This window comes from Crotalus tigris, unplaced genomic scaffold (assembly GCF_016545835.1).
Source record: "Crotalus tigris isolate CLP2741 ecotype Arizona unplaced genomic scaffold, ASM1654583v1 scf7180000018725.1201236, whole genome shotgun sequence".
Taxonomy (NCBI): Eukaryota; Metazoa; Chordata; class Lepidosauria; order Squamata; family Viperidae; genus Crotalus; species Crotalus tigris.
In genome coordinates this window covers 667,501-690,567 of record NW_024097169.1, presented here as the reverse complement: position 1 = coordinate 690,567, position 23,067 = coordinate 667,501, and the positions used below count along the sequence as shown (strand labels likewise).

The following is a 23,067-nucleotide window of genomic DNA, read 5'->3' as shown; positions in this document are numbered from 1 at the left end:
TTTCTTTCTCCCATATTTGGGCCAACTGGGTGCATCAAAAAACACTCAAGGTAATTCTCTTCCCTTGTCTCTTCCCTCCCTGACACAGCTGACGAAGTGAGAAAGAGCCTGTGGCTTAGAGGTTAATACAGCTGCCTAAAGTGCAAGCAGCCCAGGTTTGAATCTCAGAAGGGTATGTTTGGCTGATGAGAGCTAATTAGCTTGAAATAGCTATTCCATTCTCCCTTAATTCTTTGTTAGCAATCCAAATTTTAAAAAAATATAAATGATGTTGCAGTTGTGACTGCTGCCTGTGGATGGCTCCAGATTGAGCTGATACAGGAAAAAGATTTCTTTCTCCCATATTTGGGCCGACAGGGTGCATCAAAAAAACACTTAAGGTAATATATATCTATATCTATCTATATTTCTATATCTATCTATATATATTTCTAAAATTTGGATTGCTAGCAATAGATTTCTCTCTTCCATATTTGGGCAACAGGGTGTAACATACAGCATTATATATATATATATATATATATATATATATATATATATATATATAGATATATATATATATATATATATAGAGAGAGAGAGAGAGGGAGGGAGGGAGAGAGAGAGAGACAGATATATATATATATATATATATATATATATATATATATATATATATATATATATTTGTTTTCTGAGGTTTTCGCGGGTGTTTGTATGTAGGTCTTTGGTTGTTCGGGTTTTCTCCCGCGTAAATATCTATATATTTATATATATATATATATATATATATATATATTCAATAATGATGGTGAAAATGCGACTCCCGGGCATAATTATAAATAGAATGAATAAAGCGCGTTCACCAGGATTGTTTAAAGTTAAAATACTTTAATTAAAGTATTTTACTATATTAAAAGGTTGCCAAGCTTTCGTTGGGAAAACTCCCCAACATCTTCAGGGCTGAGAGATTGTTTCTAATAAGGTGGATGTAAACAAAGGTGCTCGAGAGAACGACGGAAGAAATCTTTACTCCGATTCCCCCCCCCATCTATCAGCTGTTCAGCGGGGAATGCTAGCACGGTCTAGGAGCCACGCGCAGAGATCTACGGAACCCGTTTAAACCACCTTATTAGAAACGATCTCTCAGCCCTGAAGATGTTGGGGAGTTTTCCCAATGAAAGCTTGGCAACCTTTTAATATAGTAAAATACTTTAATTAAAGTATTTTAACTTTAAACTCTCCTGGTGAACGCGCTTTATTCATTCTATATATATTAATAAGAATAGTGAAAATAAAAATGTGATTCCTGGGTGAATCCATAGTCAATTACCAATAAAACGTGAACACCAGGAATATAATAAACTATAAAAGTTTAATACCATCACCGATCACCAAGCTTTCGTCAGATACTTCTGACATCGTCAGGGTTAATGCTGGTCTGCGGGAGAGTGCCTTTATAGGTGAGCCATCATTTGCACACGGCTCTTAGATCTTGTCGTAGGTCCTAATTGATTTAACTGCTTTTTAATTATGGCTTCCATACTGATGACTCCTCTTTTCTTGCTTTTACTGCTTGTGGGTGTGTCATTATTCCCCTCTACCTCTCACTGTCTTGAATGCGACAGTACCACGTAACCCTAGGGAAGAAATTATGGAGGGGATGAATTTTCACCCCCCACAACAACAGCAACGGCCCATGGACATTCAGGAGAATAGTCAACGATTGAGGGACTTCTCCCCCCTTGCTCCAGGACTATGCACACGCTCCCAGACAGTGAGAGAACGGTTGCATGATGAGAAAGAGGCAATTAGCCAACGAACAATCATTCCTGACCCCCCGAAATCCAAAACAGCGATGATCCAGCAGCATCAAGAAAGAAGGAGGATGGGACCGGCTTGCCCTGTGACGACAGTCCATCAACGGAAACAACAGAGCGCCAATCGGAACGCCCAAGAGAATATAGAGATCGAGAGCAGTGTGAATGGGGGGGAAATGCAAATAAGGGTAGAACGTGATAGAAACTGTAAAAAAGATCACTGTGTTGATGGAGGGAGGGATACAAAGGAACCAGGCATACATATTCAAAAAAGGAGGGCAGACAAGGGCTTGTATGAGGAGGAAGGAGATATTCAAGGGATTCAGTCTGACGTGGAGTCCGAGAACATTGATAATGGGGTGAAAGAGCAAGTAGATGTCAGACGGAATGGCAACAACAGAAACGGAGTTTAAGCAGCCAAAGAGAGGGAAATGGAAAGCAAGGGATGGGGAGAAAGGCTGACAGTGCGCCCCCATAGAATGAGGGATGACAATTGGGGAGCAAGTAAAGATCAGAAGAAGGAGGAAGGTAGGAGACACGGAGATGTGAAGAGGGAACAACTTAGAGATACAAATGACCAAAAAGGGAGGAAAGAACCTCCCTAATTCAAGACAGTGGGAGGTAGAGGGGAATAATGACACACCCACAAGCAGTAAAAGCAAGAAAAGGGGAGTCATCAGTATGGAAGCCATAATTAAAAAGCAGTTAAATCAATTAGGACCTACGACAAGATCTAAGAGCCGTGTGCAAATGATGGCTCACCTATAAAGGCACTCTCCCACAGACCAGCATTAACCCTGACGATGTCAGAAGTATCTGACGAAAGCTTGGTGATCGGTGATGGTATTAAACTTGTATAGTTTATTATATTCCTGGTGTTCACGTTTTATTGGTAATTATATGTAGGTCTTTGGTTATTCGGGTTTTCTCCCGCGTAAAATTGGAAGTGTCTTGGCGACGTTTCGACGAAGTCCCATTCGTCATCTTCAGGCTGGTGTTTTCAGCTTCGTGCTTGGAGCAGCAATGTGTGGTCTTAGCTGTTTCTTCCTTTTAACTGCCAGTGGGGGTATGAACTGATTGGGTGGGAGCTTGGCTGTGTTCTGATTGGGTGGAGGTGTGTTCTGAATGGTTAGGGGCTTGGCTGTGCTCTGATTGGCTGGGGGAGTGTTCTGTTTGGTTGTGCTCAGGTTAGTCTGAGTTGCAGAGGGGTTTAAGATTTTGGGCTGCCTTGCTATTTTTTGGCTTCACGTTCGTGGTCGTGCCTGCTCTTCATGGAGGGTGTCAGTTTGCTTCATGTATGGATTGGAGGGGTTTAAAGTGGCTAATGATGCAGCTGTGGTTTGGCTTCTGGTCTGTGGTCGTGCCTCATCATCGGTGTGGCTTTGGGTTTGTTTTTTGCATGGATGTATGGTGGTGACATCCTGTGTGGTTTTTGTGAGTGTGGGTCTGGTATCACTTTTTGTGTTAGGGAGTCGTTTTTCAATAAGGGCGGGTTTCCAAATGGCTGGTAGGCGGGAGGTATCATCTCGCTTGTTCATGCTGTGTGGGCGTTTTTCTATCTCGATGGCTTCTCTGATTATTCTGTTATTAAAATGTTCACTTTTGGCAATGGTTCTGGTATTTTTAATCATTAGCATTAAGCAGGCTCAAGTCACTACTGCAAAATTCTTTAACTCTTTAAATGTTTCGCAGTAGTGACTTGAGCCTGCTTAATGTCCCTAGTTGGGGGCTGCAAGGCAAAAGTGATTGTAAAAAGTAGAACTGCAGTATAGCACTCAAAATGCCAAGGTGCAATCAATCAGACCAGTCTGTCTGAAAAACTTTCTGTATATATATATATATATATATATATATATATATATATATATATATATATATATATTCATCAAATGAAATAGCAAAGACATAGAATTACTCCTCTTAGAGTTTCTGCCACATTCAAAGAAAAGAGGACTAATCAGAAAAGTGGAATGACCTTCCTTTGCGCCTTCAAAAGAGCGATTATTTTGTATTATGATTTTAAAGAGTTCCTGCTTTTTTTTATGTTGCCACTCAATGGCTTACTGCTCTTTTTCTGATTAACAATTGACAATGTACTGTGAGCTCTGCCATGCATTTATTTATTTCTTTGGTCAAGTTTCCATGCCACTCCAGTGATAATAACTCTTAGCAGCTAACAAATCCACATAGAGGAGTGATTACAAACCTGTTTTGTGATGGCAATGCCTCTTAACATGCTTCACACTGGCAATTTCCCTTGATACATTTGATAAAAGTGGAATTTGTTAAAATATTTAATTCAAAGTTTGGTACTATTTTTATTAATGCGGTGGTCTATATTTTTATTTAGGAAGAGCGAGGAAGTTAAATGATCAAATTCCATGCACACTCAATTCCTTGTTGCATATATTTGTAGGCAACATCATGGCAGAAGTACAGAATGGTGGAATAGTCCATTATTTTGGCTTCAGAGTGCTTAGGCTTCAATATCTGCATGCAGCCCAGATCAGAAAGGATTCATTATTCCTCCTCTCTTATTATAAACATTGCATATGATGTTTTCTTATATTGAAAAAAAAAACCCATGTTTTTCAAAGCAATTTAAATTCTTTTACTGGCTTTGAGCTTTCCTAACTAATGGTATCTAAAGTTATCACAAAAACTATTTCTCTATATTTTCTAGAAATTCAAGCAAAGTAGAATATGATTGAGTTATGATCTTTACCCCATTACCAACTCCTGTTACATGAAGAGATAACACCAGCAGCAACTTCCGGTTCCAGAATGCAGCGACACCGGTCATGCCTGGAGATTTGTCTCCGCGCCGTCTGGAGTTTCCTTCACTGGTAGACCCCCTAGGGGGTTGAAAGTCGCCATGGAGGGGCAACCACCAAGGAGGAGGCTTGCTGGTAGATAGGGGAGGGCGGCAGTTTCCCCCGTGTCTCCAGCTATCTCCTTAGGGCCGATGGAGCAAAGATCGGCCTGCAAGATGGCCGATCGCCCTGCTGCACCAGCTGAAAGTCACATTGTCATCTAAGCATTATAGACCCACCGCTGATGATCCAGGTCAGACCCCTTTTGTTCCTCTCTTCACCCCATGCTGTTTTTGCCTGTAAAAGCTTGTCCTTGGAATTATTTCCCCATCTGGAGAAAGCGGCTTTTGTAATTGTGGGAACAAAGGCCTTTTATAAAAGGACAGAAAAAAAATATTCATTTAAAGACTATACTTTATCTCTATCTACATTGAGGTACAGAAAAAATTGTTCTTTGTTTTTTTATGGTTTTTTTGAGTGGTATTTTATATTGGGAGAATATTTCTTTTTTCACTCTTTCTTTAAGAAATAGAAAAGAAAAGGAAAAAATGGCATTTGAAACAGACTTTTTAGCTTGCTGAAGATATCTACTGGTCAAAAGTTAATATTGTAATTATTGACTATTTGGAGATGATTTTGGCCTTCAAACTATTTTTCAAGACACAAGATAATTTGAGCCGGGTGTGAGATTTGTGGGGGTGGATACTCTTCAACTGTAGCTCCACAAAAAGAAAAAAGAAAAAAAAAGGATTGCTTTTCAACTATTGTTAAAATTTCCCTTGATACATTTGATAAAAGTGGAATTTGTTAAAATATTTAATTCAAAGTTTGGTACTATTTTTATTAAATCAATCACATTTAAACTGTAAACTTATACTGGAAAAGATCTATGAGGCCAAAGAAGAAATATGCACTACAATAAAAGAGTTTACTATAGAATTAAGAGCCAGAATCTCTACTGTAAACCCCAAAATTGACTCTCAGATTACACCTGACTACTCTACAAAACAGATTATACAAGAAGAGGATTTAACTGAGAATAAAGAGAAATGTATTGTGCCTTATAAACAGTGTACTTATGGCTTTGAGGACCAGGAAAAGCAAAGATTGAACTTCTGAACTTTTGAAGCAACGAGGATTTATGGATGAGAGAAAGAGAGGGCCAATGCAAAGGTCAAGATGATTTTCATCGAATCAAAGGACACTACAAGCAACAAAAAGAGATTTATCAGCTGGAAGGGAAGCTCTGCTATGGAAACCTGCCTGGCATAAGAGGAAGGCTAGAATAAGATTGAAAAATGAAATTTAAAATTTCATGCATTGGACTAAAGAAAATCTAGAACTATGGACTGATTTAAGGATTAAGATTATGAGTTAGAAGTAAAGAGATGTTTTAGACTTGGATTGAATTAATAATTAATTGAATGTTAATCAAATAAGATGACTTGTTTGTTTCATAATATGGAAGTTATTAGCTGTGATAACTAATTCGATGAAATTTGTATTCTGCTTAATGGATTAATATGAATTAAGGTTTGATACTATTCTGTCAGTTTAAAGAGATTGATTAATTGATGGATTAGATATGTATAGGATAGATAGATAGACATGTACATTTAGATATATACAGGATAGATCAATATTTTTGCTTAAAAATGAGATATTTTCTATATAATGGATTAAAGATAATCTAGAATATTAAGAATATATATTTTTAGAATGATACATTTATTTGTATGAAAATTATTATGTAATGGAATGAAAAAAATTGAGATGTTTTAGATTTGGATTGAATTATTAACTAATCGAGTTAATTTAATAAGATGTATTTGTTTGATGACATGGATGTTATTAGTTATGATAATTAATTGGATGAAATTTGAATTCTGTCTAATGGATTGAAATGATTTAAGGTTTGATATTATTCTGCCAGCTTAAAAAGATTGATTAATTGATGGATTAGATAGGTATAGGATAGATTAATATTTTATTTTAAATAGGGGAAATAAATAAATAAAATTAATGATAAAATTAAGGAACTAGAATATATGTGGAAGGGATACCTGAATTGATAAGGTTTTTATTTAAAGCTAACTTGATTACGGTATTCTAAATTTATAAAGCTTTAAAACAGGTTCAGCTGGAATAAATTTAAGCTAGAACTGGATATTTTAAATATACTATGCTATTTGAGGGAAAAAGAGAGGGAATACCTGATGTATTAATTGTACTATGTATATATGTTTTGTTCTAGGTTGTTTGATTACCCCAGCACCACGGTGTGTCCTGAGTACTTTGTTGTAAGAATTAAAAAAAAACAATAACGTGTTTCAATGTGTTTCAAAAAACAATGTGTTTCAAAAAAGAGAGAGAGAGAGGGAGATGACACCAGCAGCATGGAAAAATATTGAAACTTGTTTATCTTACATTTCATTCTTAGGACCTAGGAAGAGCAAGAGCACTTATATACTACTTCATAGTGCTTTAAGCAGTTTACAGAATCAGCATATGGCCCCCAACAATCTGGATCCTCATTTTACCGACCTCAGAAGGATGGAAGGCTGAGTCAACCTTGAGCCGGTTAGGATTGAACTCCTGGCAGTGGGCAGAGTTAGTTTGCAATATTGCATTATAACAACTGTGCTAAACATGGCTCTTATGATTCATAGATGTACTTTAAAAATGAAATGGCATCTCTTTGTAGCTATAGAGCAGGAGTGCCGGCAATGGGGTAGGCCGGATGCATCATGGTAAAACTGCGCCCATCCCATTGCCGGCAATGGAAAAAAAGTTGTGATACGTCATGACACGTCATGTGACATTGTGAGTTTGACACCCCTGCTGTAGAGGTACCATCCATCTGATGATGAGACATCTAAACTCAAAAGCTTGCTTCTTATTGCTCTAATCCAGCAGTTCCATGAGAAGTTTCTTCATTAGATTTATATCCTGCTTTTCTTTCAACTCAACTTAGCACACACAATTCTCCTTCTTCTATTTTTGCCCACAACAACAGCCCTGGAAAGTACATTGGAATGAGAGAGTATGATTGGTCAAAAGACCATTTTGTGACTTTAGTGGCTGTTGGTGGATTGAATCTGAGTTTACCCTGACTTTCAGGTTACATGAGAATATTTAATACTTATTTGATGACTATCCTATAACAGAAAACCAATATAAACTGTCAGATAATTGTATAATAATATATTATGAGTGAAATGATTTCATGTTTTTCTCTCAGAAGTTCTATTGTAGCCTTTATGATTCTTTGTGCATTTTAGCTTAGTAGTTGTGATAGAATAACAATTTTAATTTTTGGTAGTCTACCTATCTATATCCAATCCACACACATTTGCATACATACAAACCCCAGTCACAAATTCCCATGAAAGGCAAAATTAAGTCTGGCATTCTCAAAGGAATTGTTTTTCTTTCTTAACAGTATCATTTCCAGCAATGCATCTATATATTTGAAACTTTTTCTCCTTCTGCACTGCAACAAAATCTACAAAAAGCAGCAATTGTTAAAATACTTTGAAAAATGCCATTCACTAAAAATGATTTAGTGAAATGTGGGGGACTTAGATTATTGTATTAATAATTACTATTTTAAACTAACTCATATTGTATGTACATGTCTTATCTTACATAATTCCACCAATCATTCCAACAAGTAAGCCCATTATAATTAAAAATTGAAAAATGTCTTATCTTTGTCATTTCGTTTATAGCCACATAATCACATAATTTCAGAATACATTGATTGGGGTGAAAGTCATTTATGTTAATGCCTCATTGAATTACTATGCTCTTAATAATCTTTATAATGTTATATGTATCTAACTTTTTAATTTTTCCTTAGGAAGGCTACAAGGAAATAAATCTCAACAAAAGTCTAACCAAAGCCAACAATATCAGTGTTTCTTTTGAACAAACTGGCTAATAGCAAAACCCAAACATTTGGACATCAACAATAAATCTTCCTTCTATCACCTTTCTCTGGGCTTTGGTCTTTTAAACTATCCTCTTTATCAAAGTGACACAATCATTAAATGTGCTATCAAAAAGCATCTGAATAATCTGATACTTTTTCCTCCTGTTTTCTGGACCCTCAATTTTACACAAAATCCCATTATGAAAGTGGTGGAAACTGTATGGGATGCTATCTTTGTGTTCATCTAGATAAAAGGATTTATTTTCTTGATTGTTCCAAGAATATTCTCTGGATTTTTTCCTTCTGAAAAAGAAAGACACTCACTATCGTTAATTCCTTGTTCTTGTTTATCATTATACTATTTAATCCTTCCAAAGTAAACTGCCTACAGTCATTGGGAATGGGGAGGTATATAAATTCAGATGATGATGATAAAGTTTATCATCATTTTATTACTGCATTCATTTCTTAATAGGTGAAAGAAAAAATACAGTTACACAATGATATACAAATTCTGGATTCTATAGTAGCGTATTGGGTTAGCAAATGTTGCAGTTATTTTTTTCACTAGGGAAAGAATAAAGCAGTGTTCACCTAAAAGATTATTTCTAAAGGAATGAAAGCTTTTTTTTTGAAGCACCAAAATATGAACAAAACATAAACTGGCAAGTGGAAATATTCTCAGTGTCTTAGAGATCTATGTATAAGCCATTCTTCAATGGCCATTAATTTGATACACTGCAGCACCTTGGACAATAGCAGTGGGGATTCTCTTGGCAAAATGATTAATTAACTCTCTGCTCAGCATATGAGTTAACTTGGAGAGCATGAGAACCATTAAAGGTGATTTAGCACTTGAAACATACTCCTTAGCCAACAAAATGAATGCAACAACTTACTTATTATTATCATATTCAGAGTAACATAGATTTATTATGATGATATTAACTCTTTTTTATTAGTCCTACTGTTCTTCCGCATCTCCAAAAAAATAATGGAAAAAAGTACAGTATATTTTTAATGAATGATTGCTGCAACTTTTGCATTGATCTGATACATATGAACGAGAAATCTGTCTTCCTTTTTCTTTTCAATAGGATGTGTATTTAAATGTACACTTGGATGTATTTTATAATAGTTTGTGATATTCATTATTTCTTTTTTTTATTTTTCCTTAATGATATTTAAACACTGACCAATTATTTCCTCAGAATCATACCCGCTAATCTTTATACAAGTGTCTGAGCACTCAACCCACATCCACATAACCAACACATGGCATCCCTGTATCACACAAACTAACTAAAGCCCTTCAAAACATCTTAAGTAAACCAAAACATGGTCTCTAAGAAGAAGAAAAAACAGGAGTCATCTACAACATGAGGACTGTAGCAGCCATTTTCTATGACAGACAGGCAGAAGACTAGCAGAGCACATCCATAAACATTAAGTACAGTATTTGGGGGTTGGACTAGAAGACCTACAAGGTACCTTCCAATTATTATTATTATTATTGATCATCGCACAGTCAGCCAGATGTTCAGACTGGATTTGGCATTTTGTCTACCTATCAAGTCCTTACCAAGGACTTGGGATAGGCAGATATGGGTGTTTGATGGTATTACAGATATTGTCGCAGCATGGAAGCAGTTTCTAGTAAGGCCGCCTTTTGCAATTGACTAATAGTGAATTGTCAATGCCAATGATGTTCAAGTGGTGCTCCAGTTGTTTTGGGATTGCACCCAAGGAGCCTATTACTATTGGTAGTATGGATCATCGCACAGTCAGCCAGATGTTCAGACTGGATTTGGCATTTTGTCTACCTATCGAGTCCTTACCCAGACCTGGGATAGGCAGATGTGGATGTTTGATGGTATTACAGATATCGTCGCAGGATGGAAGCAGTTCCTAGTAAGGCCGCCTTTTGCAATTGACTAATAGCAAATTTGTCAATGCCAATGGGGTTCAAGTGGTGCTCCAGTTGTTTTGGGATTGCACCCAAGGAGCCTGTTACTATTGGTATTATCCTTGCTTGCTTTTGCCATAGTCTTTCTATTTCTATTTGTAGGTCTTTGTATTTTGTTATCTTCTCCAGTTCTTTCTCATCTATTCTGCTGTCTCCAGGCACTGCCACGTCCACTATACAGACTTTTTTGTCTTTCTTATCGACAATTGTTAAGTCTGGGGTGTTATGTTGCAGGTGCTTGTCTGTTTGAATTCTGAAGTCCCAGAGCAGGTTAATTTTATCATTTTCTATGACTTTCTCTATTTTATGATCCCACCAGTTTTTGCTTACAGGCAAATGATATTTTTTGCAGATCTTCCAATGCACCATTGTTGCTACTTTGTCATGCCGCTGCTTGTAGTCAGGTTGTGCAATCTTCTTGCAACAGCTTACCAGGTGGTCCACTGTTTCTTCAGCTTCTTTGCATAGGCGGCACTTACTTTCTGTTGCTGTCTTCTCAATTTTGACTTTATATGCATTTGTCCTTAAGGCTTGGTCTTGTGCAGCCAGAATTAGTCCCTCGGTCTCTTTCTTCAATTTTCTTGCTCTTAGCCATTGCCAGGTCTTGTTATTATTGCTTTCCCAGCTATTTTTTTTAATGTATTGGCCATGTAGTGCTTTGTCTTCCCATGCCTCTATTCTGTTCTTCATTTGGTCTTTCTTGAAGGCCAGTTTGGTCTCTACAGTAGTTAGTAAGCCTTCCTGATATACTAATTTCAGTGCATCTTCATCATTGTTCTTCAGATATTCTTCCAAAGCCATTTTTTCTTCTTCAACCATCTGATGTACTTGTAGGATTCCACGCCCACCTATTTGCCTTGGTAGATAAAGTCTATCAATGTCACTTCGTGGATGAAGGGCATGATTCATTGTCATTATTTTTCGGGTCTGCCTATCCATTGCTTTTAGTTCTGCTTGAGTCCAGTCCACTATTCCAGCTGTGTACCTAATGACTGGGATTGCCCAGGTATTGATTGCCTTTATGGTATTTCCTCCATTGAGTTTGGACTTTAAGATCTTCTTCACTCTCTTGATGTATTCACTGCTAATCTTTTTCTTGACTTCAGTGTGCTTGATGTTGTCAGCTTGAAGGATACCCAAGTATTTGTAGTAATCTTCCTCCTCCAGACTCTTAATGTTATTTTCATGGGGCATCTTGATTCCTTCAGTTTTCACTACTTTTCCTTGTTTGATAGTAAGTGTGGCACATTTGTCCAAGCCAAACTCCATAACAATATCTTGGCTATATATACGGACAGTGTTGAGCAGTGATTCTATTTCAGATAGTAATATTCTATTACTATTGGTATTATTATTATTATTATTATTATTATTATTATTATTATTGTTGTTGTTGTTGTTGTTGTGAGAAGACAGGATTAAACTGCTTCATTTCACAACAAATGGATAGGTTCTATCAAATTTTTAACTGGAAACTGTGAGCATCCAATCCAAGTTAAACCAAAAACCACCAGGACTTCTTGGAAGTTTGGCATTAAGACAAATCAGCCATCAATAGACATAAAGAGATAAATCATATTTATACACCATTCAAAGAGATGATTTTTAAAAACTAAGAATTTTTTTTAAAAAGCTAGAACATGTCCTGTCCAGCAAACAATACCCCGATAAACTGGGATTAACACCAGACAAATAAGAAGAAAACAATATCCCAATCAAGGAGAAAATGACACTCTCATCAACAAGGGCTCTCATCAAAAATATTTTTTGTACAAAAATTTAATAATGTGCTGAAATATTGTTAAAAAGGAGGCAAATTCTGAAATATTGTACTAAGCCATATAGGAGCTATAATGTACTTCCATTTGGCACAACACAAAGTATATACCACCTACTCCCAAGTAACTCTTTTTTTCTTGTCATGTGTTCCTCATATATCATATTTTTGCTCATATTCCACATCCTCAAGACAGGTTATAAGGTAGATCAAGTTAAAGACAGTGAACATCACAACAACCCCCATCTAATAAAATGCAATTTAAGATAAAAATGGGTTGGATAAAGCTGCATCCCTTGTGGCAATGTGGATGAAAGGACAGATGACACAGCAGAGAAAACAGGAGAAAAAGATAAGAATTAGTGTAATATATTCTAATAAAAATTTGCTGGCTAGGAATTGGATGGACAAGACTGTGGGTTTTGCTTTCCAACATTGTTCTTTATTGTTTATTTGTTTAATGTCAAATTCTCACCATCCAAATATATGTTTATATATTTGAGAAAAAAATCTCCATCAGCTAAATGCAATAGCAGATATTCCTATTATAGGCAAGATGTCTGTCAAATGAAACATTTGTCAGAAAACAAAGAAATGGTGGCTATAATGTAGCACCAGAAATATCTCTCTCTCTCTCTCTCTCTCTCTCTCTCTCTCTCTCTCTCTCTCTCTCTGTGTGTGTGTGTGTGTGTGTGTGTGTTTCTCTCTCTCTCTCTCTTTCTTTCTTATTTACCTATCATCCATCTATCTATCTATCTGTCTGTCTGTCTGTCTATATCTGCCACTTTAATCACCAAAGGTACTCTAAAATCAAACCTAGACTTTGAAAAACTAAGCATTTCCACTACACTCTTTTATTTCATTTGAAATTCTTCCCATCTTTATTGTACACAATTTTAGTAAGCTTAGTTGTATTTTGGTAAGCGCTTATCCATCAATGAATAAAATGATGCTTTTTCTTGTTTTTTTAAAAAAATCTCTACTGAATTCTTCAGTTGCCTGACGATTTGCCTTGTTCAAAAGTTTGCTTTCTAAGAATCCTCCAAAGATGATGATGTGCCCTTGGAAATAAATAAAACAAAACACTAGTAAAAAAAGCATGTGAAAAGGTATTCTATTCATGTTTTTAAGAAAATGTCTTTTCAACTCTAAAACATAAATCTGAAAATTGACCATGCCCATATTCTGTATAATGGAGCTGTTATATCATCACAGAATTGCTCATTCATGCCATGAGAATACAGACCTAGTTTGCATACTACTTAGCAAAAACATTCATAATAAGAGTCTCTAGAGAGAGCATTATTACAGATTATAGACTAATTTGGCCAAAGATATCTCTTGAGAGATTCACTGATTAATACTACTGATTGTAAATGGAAGTCTAAAAGAAACATAAAAGCTCATTGAAAAACATAAAACCACTAATCTTTACTGACATATTTAACTCATATTACATATTAATTTATTATGAGAAAAAAATCTCAGTATTTTATTTTGTTACATGTAGGCTGCATATCTTCATCACAAATTAGCATTGTAGCAAACTTATTCAGAAATGGAACAAAAAGTGGCAGCTATAAATTCTCAGAGGAGAAACTATAAGAGTCATTAAAAGGATTAAATGATGAAAATGTCCAGTTTTAAAACTTTAGTTGATTGGTAATATTTATATTAAGGTCATTTTTATAAATATAGCAATAGCCAAAATAAATTATTCAGAATCCAGCCATTTTTTTTTGCTAGTTACTGTTGTTAAATGAAGATTACTAATATAAAAATGTCTACTTAAAGGGAGTCCAAACTAAACTTTTAAGGAGCATTTTTCACTGTGTCCCAACTCCAATACTTGATAGTAGACAGAAGTCAGTAAACTTGAATACAATCTTTGGATGAATATTTTTACTTACTGATTGAAACCACTCCACAACGCTGTTGGACTGTTCCATTTAATGGTGGTAGGTAATTTCAAATCCTCCAAGGAAATAAACAATCCTAAAGAAATTTAGCTGTTATAATTTTTGTCTCTTATCAGATTAAACTAACTTAGTTTTTGATACTTTAGAAGATTTTTAGAAATAGAAAATAAAATAGAAGCTGCTTCCCATTTAATTTCCTTTTGATCTATATGGAGACAAATGACACAGCCTCTGAAAGTTACTGAAGACCATGACCCCCTGGGCAGAAAGGCAAAGAAGTTAAGTCCACAGTTTTTATAACAATTGTCCAGTTTGAAGTTATAATACTAGAAGAGAAAACAGGCTCAAGAAAGTCAGCAATTGTCTATCAAATGGTGTCACTTATTAAGGTTTAGATTCTATGGTAGTGATCTTTTCTACTTCCATGAAGGACTCTTGGGATGATATAAGATACATTTGCTAGTAATTATGGAGAAAACTGTCAGGAATCTTATCAGCCTTGTCAGAGGACTAAACTAGTACAAAAGGGTGTGTGTGTCAAAGGGTCAGAAGTAAATAAAGCAGCCAAAAACTGGGCTGTGGAAGTGGAAATAAACAATATGAACTAGAGATCTCATTCAGGAATACAAATATGATGGGATAGATGTCACTGAAACCTGATGGGATGATGACCCTGATTGGTACAGAACACTGAAAGACTTCAAATTATTCAAAAAGAATTGACCCCATGGAAATGTCTATGGAGATTCTCAATCATCTAGGTCATGGTTGTCCCAAAGGTTTTTTTCAAAAGGCAACTGGACTTTCTTGGGTTTTTTTTCCTTGAAAACATTTCACTACTCATCCAAGAAGCTTCTTCAGTTCTGGCTGAATGATGGAGAATGGAAGGATTTATAATCCCTGGGAGTCATCTTGTCATTAGCACTCTGAGGGTGGGTCATTAGCTCTTAGAGAGTCATTGAGGTCACTCGGGGTTTATCTGTACATTCAGGTCACCTAAATTAGAGTGCAACTGGGTGTGGGACCTTCTTGAGACTTCTGAAAGGACTGTGTTGTAGACAGAAGATAGGAGGTATTATATCCCCCTCATTGAGAGAGCTCTGTTCAGTTTTAATATGGATGGCCTTTTTGACCACTTTTTCAAACCAGGGTCTTCTCTGTCCAGAATATGGACTTTGCTGTCTTCAAAAGAGTAACCTTTGTCTTTCAGATGTAGATGGACTGCTGAAACTGGTCCTGATGGGTTTGTTCTCTTGTGTTATGCCACTGGTTATTTTGTTTCACCCATGAACACATCTTCCCTGCGTTGCACAGCATATCCCAAATTACTCAATTTGTTTTATCCTTGGGATAGGCAAGCTTCTACCTTAGTGTATTCTTGGGTTAAAAGTGTACATATATGTTGTGTTGGTTGAAAAGCCTCCTGAGGTTTTCAAATATTCTTGCGTGTACGGAATGACAACATTGATTCATTTGTTGTTCTCTTCTTTGTCTGTTATGGATCTTTTCCTCCATTGATGAGGGCCTAATTGGGAAAACCCCAATTCTGAGGGCTTCCTTTATATGTCTTAATTTTCCCCTTTTTTTCTGGTAGGGAAGCCTTCATATTGATGGTGTAGGGTTCTGAACATTCCCATTTTGTGCTCTAGTGGGACTTGGACTAGGCCAGAAGTCCCTAACCTTTTGGGCACCAGGGACCAGTTCTGTGGACAGAGGTTTTTCCATAGACCGGAGGATTCGTAGTTTCGTGTGCTGCCTGCATTTTGTGAATGGGGCTTTGCTTGTTTGTGTGGACCAGTTGCTGGCATGCCATGGACCGGTACTGGTCCACGGACTGGGGGTTAGGGACCCTGGACTAGATGACCTCTAAGATTCTTTGGAAATCTCTCAATTCTCTATTACCTCTGCTCATCAAAGTCAAACTTAGAAATATAAGCATTTGCTAACTCCTAATAAAAAAATCTATCCTTTGTTTAAAATATTTAAACAAAGGATTGAATATTAGTTACCTGTCAATTGTTCATAGCCCCAAATATTGAATAGTGAAATCATTAAATTCCAGTGCTCTGATCTTGTATAACAGTGGTTAGAAATGTAGCACTGTCAACATTCCAGAAATATCTGCATAAATATTTAACAACTGACTCTGAATCAATCTGCATGACCATACTCAGGGGATGTGACTACTGGTCACCCAGATAAATGCCAAAGAAGCACAAGACCAATTATCTGAAATGCCTGCTATATTCAGAGTGAAATTCATCTTGAAGGAAAATTATATTATTCTGCATGATTTGAACCCATGTTAACTGCAGAAACTATATGGAAGAACTAAGCTTTTCAACTGAATTACCAATTTTGGGGACAGCTATGTCCACAAAACCTTGCTGTGTTCTCTGTAAAAAGTGTGTTTTTATTTATTTTTTTCACCTCCTGTTGTTTGATGCAAATATTTCCATGTATCCGATATATTGGATTGGTGGGACTATTTGCTAGCCCTCTAAATATATTTTCTATTTTAAATTAACTTTAATCTTAATACCTACATGAGTACTGAAATAAATGTAATTTTCTTCCCATTTCTTAATGATAAACAATTTTATTGTGAATAATAACATCATGTTGTTTTGGTTTGAATGAATACACGGTCAAGTAGGCATTTAAAGTTCTTAATAATGTTGCATCCTACATTCTGCATATTCACACAGTTTTCAGGGAACTCTATGGAACTATAGGCTTATATAGTTATGAGAAGGTTACATTGTCTACTTTCTTGTAATAATATGCATGATCCTCCATTTTCAAGAATTGTTAGTTTTTTTTTCCAAATGCAATTACAGATCTAGGGTTTATCCATGTCATACAATGTCACAACAATACAAGTGGGACTTTTGAGGCAATGGTAATAAAGCCCAGCAATTATCTGGAATATCAAAGCAATTTTTGCATTATTCATAATCATAGGGGCATTGACACGCACACTGATTAGAACTAGTTGCATTTAATTATGTATTTCCCCTGCACAATAAAGAGAGACGTTTTAAAAGTCTGACTAAGAATATACAGCTAAGAGGACACATTGCAAAACCATATCTGCATTTTCAAATTTATTATTGTCTTTAAGAAAGAAAATGATGTCACTTGCTGTCAAGTAACATGATAGAAGTATAGTGTTGTATCTGGAAGACCTAGTAAATGTGACTTTGGATAAAGCAACTGTATATTAAAATGGTAATTCACAGAAGGAGATTATTATTTCCTTAGACAGGGTATGCAACTGCCAGACAAATAAGCAATCATCAGTTTACAAAGGCCCCTTATAATAGTGTTAGAGACATATACCCCAAAGAGATCAGAGGTCATCAAAAATATCTATAGATTAAAACTGAAATTAGAAATTTAAAATTAAAATAAATAAATAATAAGATCTTAAGGTTAATAGTGTATTTAAACACAAATAGAGTATGGCATGCTATCGCTATTAAATAAAATTTCTTAGAACCATTTCCTACTTTGATTGAATTGGTTTGTTAGATTCAAATCCGACTTTTTGTTTAGGAGCAAAGCCAGTGTACTTCCCTTCTTCCTATTTTCCCCCCACAATAACTAATCTGTTGGTTATTGTTATTTCCCCCCCCCCACAATAACTAATCAAACTGCCGGCCTGCAGGCTGGTTTCATCATACCAAAGCCACGCCCATCCCATTGCCGGCAATGCAAAGAGTCGCGATACGTCGTGACACGTCACATGAGGTGGCAAGTTTGACACCCGTGTGTTAAAGGCTGAGACAGAGAGAATTGGCCCAAGATCATTTCATGAACTTCTGTGGCTGAGCTTAACCTGAATTGGGTCTATGCCAGGTCAATACTTTCATCATTGTACTATTCCAGCTATTACCTTGTGATGCTAACCATTGGTGTGTTTACATATATCTTCAAAATCTGACCCAAGAACGTTGATGGTGTATTTTATTGGACAACTGACTCAGCTCAGCTATTATATAAACTAGGACTCTGCAACAAGTTGGATGGGCCTTCAAAACTTCCTTCCTCCTTTCCTCCCCCCTCCCTTTCTGGTTATCAAAGCTTCTTCCAACATAATCAATGAAAATTGCTTTCATTATTTTTTTATTGTTCTGAGGTGGAAACACACATGCAAACCTGAAGAATAAGCAGTAAAATAAGTTTTACCTAGTTGAAAAAAATGAAAGAGAAATTTTCAACCATTGCTTCAATCACTGGGGTTCTCCCTTAATTCAAAAATGTTCATTGCATCTCTTTTCTCTTATACAGTATTGTACCATAAACATATAGACATCAACACTTCTTTAACTTCTGCAGATATCTTTATAGTAAGCAGAAACCTGTTAAAAACAAATTTACTCAGGGCTGCTTGAATTACGTCTCTTTATTCGTGCTTTCTGTTGTAACTCAAGAGTGCTTTGATTCCATAGTCTGATTTACCATTGATTCAGTTAATACTAGGATTTTGTAGCCAGAGCAGATGGCAGAAATCAAAAGAAATGGCAACTATGACCAAGCTATTCATAACAGCAACAGCCCTTTAATACCTAATCAAATTTATCTCATGAGATGATAGCTTTTTTGCTTTGCTTTTCATGTTTCTGCTAGCTAATGAAAGAGAGGGAAAAAGGGAGTGAGCTAAACATAGACGTGCTTTCCTTTATTTTGAACTGCATTCAACAATTACTGTGTACCAGTACTGAAAGGTTTTCCTTTCATCTTGAGGTTTATGACTAGAAAATGTAATTATTATGAAAGATGAAAACATACTGACAGCTGACTAGCAATATATACACACAGAAAAAAGAGCAAAGTTGAAATTTCCTTTACGTCTTGTTTGTGGGTTTCCTATAGGCATCCAGTTAGCCACTAAAGAATAAAAATATCGAACAAAAATTAGGCTTTCTAAACCATTATGGTTTCTGCTTTGCTCTGCTCTGCTCTGTTCCCCTCCCCTATGTGTATGAGAGATAGCCATTAAGAATCAATGGCCAGATTCAAATCACAAAAAAAATAAATAAATAAATAAATCACTAAGCACAAATTTGCTTAGAGGATGATTTTAAAGAGCTATACAGGAATTTTGCCTAATGCACATTTATAGCTGACACAAGATTATTATTTTTTATAGGAAGAAGATATAATATAATTCCATACTTGTTCAAGGAAGACTACTGTAAATATATTGAAGCAAAGACAGCAAGTTTCTAGTAACTGGAAAGTCAGCATAATGCACAAATGCTTTTAAACTAGTTCCAAGTTATTTCAAATAAAATATCATTCAAAGATTATACACAAACAAAGCACAAAATGCAAGCATTTCAATTATTACTGTACTAAGAAAAAATAAAATATTTTCTTCTCTATAACTACATTTACTGTACATTTTTTAATATACATATTAACCGACATATTTAGTTATGAGGACAACTGAAAAAGGGCCATTTTAAGGAATAGAAATGCTATCCTTGTACAAGTAGAGCAAGAATCAGTTTGGTGTAGGGGTTAAGTCAGGGAGTAGCATATGTATTAATACAACAGATAAACACTATTGCCACTCAAATCAATTAATGGATTGCTTCGTTGAGCTGACCCTAGTGAGCAGTAAGTCTAGCAGACCTTGAAATATTTGCAAGCAAACAACCAAGCTCAGTAAATACCAAGGAGTCCACAAAGTACATAATAACTGAAATTATGGATTAATTTCTAGAGAGCGACAATCACATGTAAAATTACACAGAAAGTTTGTAACATTCTAACACTGATTTCTTGTATGCATTTTCATTTCTCTTACAAAGTAGCTAACCATTCCTAAAACTTTCATCCAATAAATGTTTATACAAGCATTTTATTTACCATTCTAAAGAGTAGATAAAATCTTGTTGCTGCTTTTCATATTAGTGATAAAATTTCTATGGCTCTATTACTTTTTAAACAGGTTATCCATTGTACTGTCTATAATTTATCAGTTTCTTTGTAGTTGATCTTTTGTGCTATTTAATGCTTATGTATTCTTTTACAGCTTATGTATTGTATTTTCTATTGTATTTTAGGTTTATCACTCTGAGATCTTACAACTGCCAGAAGAATTTCTTAAACAAATGATTAACTTCATGAACTAAAATAGCTTTTATCAGAGCAGCACAGCACCTATATACCAAAGATTATTAACAACGAGAATGCAATTATTGTTCTATTACAGAATCCTGGCACAAGGCCAAAATCTGATTTTCTACATTTTAGGGATGTTTTTCAGCTACATTTAGAGTCTGTAGAAGCCATTGCCAGCTATTACATATCTTGCTAATAGACAACGCTCAATACATTTGCCAAAAAGGTATTGAATAACCTGCCCCTGGAATTACATTTAGAAAAGAGTTTGGCAGCAGAAGTATCTATCTATCTTCATTTATTATTGGAAAAAATAACATTTTCCACATTTCTAATTATTCATCAAAGCTTTAGGAGCTACATGAACAAACTATGAATAATTCTTCACTGGACCTGAGAAACAATGTAGCTTAGAGCTAAGGACAATCAAATTTCATTTCCTCATAGCTCAAACCAGCTCTGAAAAAGCTTCCTATCTAATACCCTGGAGCTACTGTTTTCTCTGCAGATAATTTAAAGAAAGATAGACCAATGGCCTAACTCCAGCTGTCTTGTTTACTTATCTCTCATGTAGCTATTAGCAGTTTACTAAATAATGGCCCATTATAACATCACAGGTAACCAATCTTTCTAACCACCATGTCACATTACCTTTCCAGGCAATTGACAGATGGAAAACAAACACAGGTTATGCTAAAGGATTTGCATATATTATACTTAATGCTTACATATTCCTCTTACAAGAGCCAGAAAAGGGAAGGCAAAGTGAGAAAACTGTCAGTGACAATTGTCAGAAATGTTGTAGCTTTATTTTAAAGAGGTGTATATTCCTAAGGAACAAGATCCTACTACTGAAGCATGGAAATAATCATTCACATTAAGCATGCTGGAAATTATACCTAAATCTGACATGTGCAGAGTAATATCTTAATGGCATGGGAGTAGGTTATTTGAGGGACTGATTCTTCCCAATTTCTATCAGATCCAAGCAGAGCTGGCATGTTACAAGTTCCATTGCCAAGGGAGCTACATTTGGTGGGTCCGAGGCAGTGGACCTTTTTGGCTATGATGCCCACACTGTGGAATCTTTTGCTCATTGAAGTGAGGTTGGCCTCAACACTATTGAGCTGCTAGAGGTCCCTCAAGACCTGAATAAGGCCTCAGGGGATGGGTAAATTAGTGAAGTGGATTCATTATTTTTAATATATCCTCTATTATTCTTTGTTTTAGTTTGTTTTTATACCTTTTAATGTATTTATTAACTGTTTTAGCTCTGTTGTATATCACTAGAGTCGCTTGTGAGTTGAGTGGTTATATAAAATAGTTTAATAAATAAATTATATTATTATTATTATTATTAACAATACACGAAGCATTATTTTTTTCTTATCTTAAAAATACTATTTGCTATTTTTCTTGAAACTTTTAAAATATGATTTAGGGTCTAGTTCAGGGGTCCCCATCCCCGGTCCGTGGACCAGTACCGAGCCACAGCATGCCAGCAACTGGTCCGCACAAAAAGCAAAGCCCCATCCACAGGATGCAGGCAGCACAGAAAACCATGCCCCCTCTGGTCCACAGAAAAATCTCTCTCCACGTAACCGGTCCCTGGTACCCAAAAGGTTGGGGACCTCTGTCTAATTTACTTATTTTTACTGAATAAGATGTTCTCATTCTGAATTCAGAAATGGCATTTTTAACTAATTAAAAATTGAAATGGAGTAGTGAGTTATCTATTTTTTTCTTGAGAAGGAAGAGTAGGTATATACCAGGGCCTAGCAACCACAAGGTATACAAAAACAGGCCTTCTTAAGTGTGTCATACTATTCTACCTCATCCCAGAGAAGTAAAATATTGAAAGATAACTATTGTTAAGTGCCCTGCATTTTCATCACCAAATAATCTTTTTTTTTTTTCAAATAAAGATTTGGTTGCTAGGAGTTAAAAACAACTTGATGGCACATAATCAATCAGATAAAGTGTCTGCAATCACTTTATGCTGGATGATTAAGCAGAGTGTAATAGGAATTCTGATCTGACTGCATCCCAAATAGTTTATTGGAAGAAATCTACAGTACTCTCTCCAAGAAATTAGTGAAAGAAAGTGTTTTCCTGTAATTCAGTGGTTCTCAACCTGTGTGTCGGGACCCCATTTGGGGTCGAACGACCATTTCACGGGGGTCGCCAAACAAGGCTGTCCGCCAATTTTTTCTCCTTTTCTTTGGCCACACCCCTGGCACCTGGTGATGTATAAGTGGTTGGGGGTCACCACAACATGGGGAACTGTATTATGGGGTCGCGGCATTAGAAAGGTTGAGAACCACTGCTGTAATTCCTTAACTCCCCTGGCAGATGTCCAAATGTTCCTTCCCCCAGTGACCTCAGTAAGCCTTAAATTGCTTAATTTCCACAGTGTAACACAGTTCAGAAAGTGGACAGAGCTCTGTGCTTATCAAATCTAGCCTTGATGTAATTTTAGCTTATTTAAATCCTTTTCCTGTCTAAAGCTAGTGACTGGACTTTGATGGTTATAGATGCAGACTTTGTGGGCCATTTCTATGAAAGGCTGTGATTGATGATGTTTACTACATAATCCGTTAGTTACTTTATCCTATGTCTGCATGGTAGAGTATTATTTATTTTAAATTTCTTAATGCACCACGTTTTTCTTTCTGAATTATTTTTAAAGCTGCTGACACAGATTTAATTCTAACAATGCTCTTT

The 23,067-nt window shown here is 35.9% G+C and overlaps 1 protein-coding gene across 8 annotated transcripts in view; it reads right to left on the bottom strand.

Annotated features, from left to right (window-relative positions):
* The window catches only part of CHL1 (cell adhesion molecule L1 like), a 231,822-nt gene that overhangs the window by 142,035 nt on the left and 66,720 nt on the right, over positions 1-23,067 (bottom strand). Inside the window, exon 2 of one of the 8 annotated variants that reach the window (XM_039355675.1) lies at positions 14,200-14,284. The exons of the other annotated variants lie outside the window; for them this stretch is intronic. The gene's annotated coding sequence lies outside the window, so the exon portion shown is untranslated. The remainder of the gene's footprint in view (positions 1-14,199; positions 14,285-23,067) is intronic. 8 annotated transcript variants of the gene reach the window in all.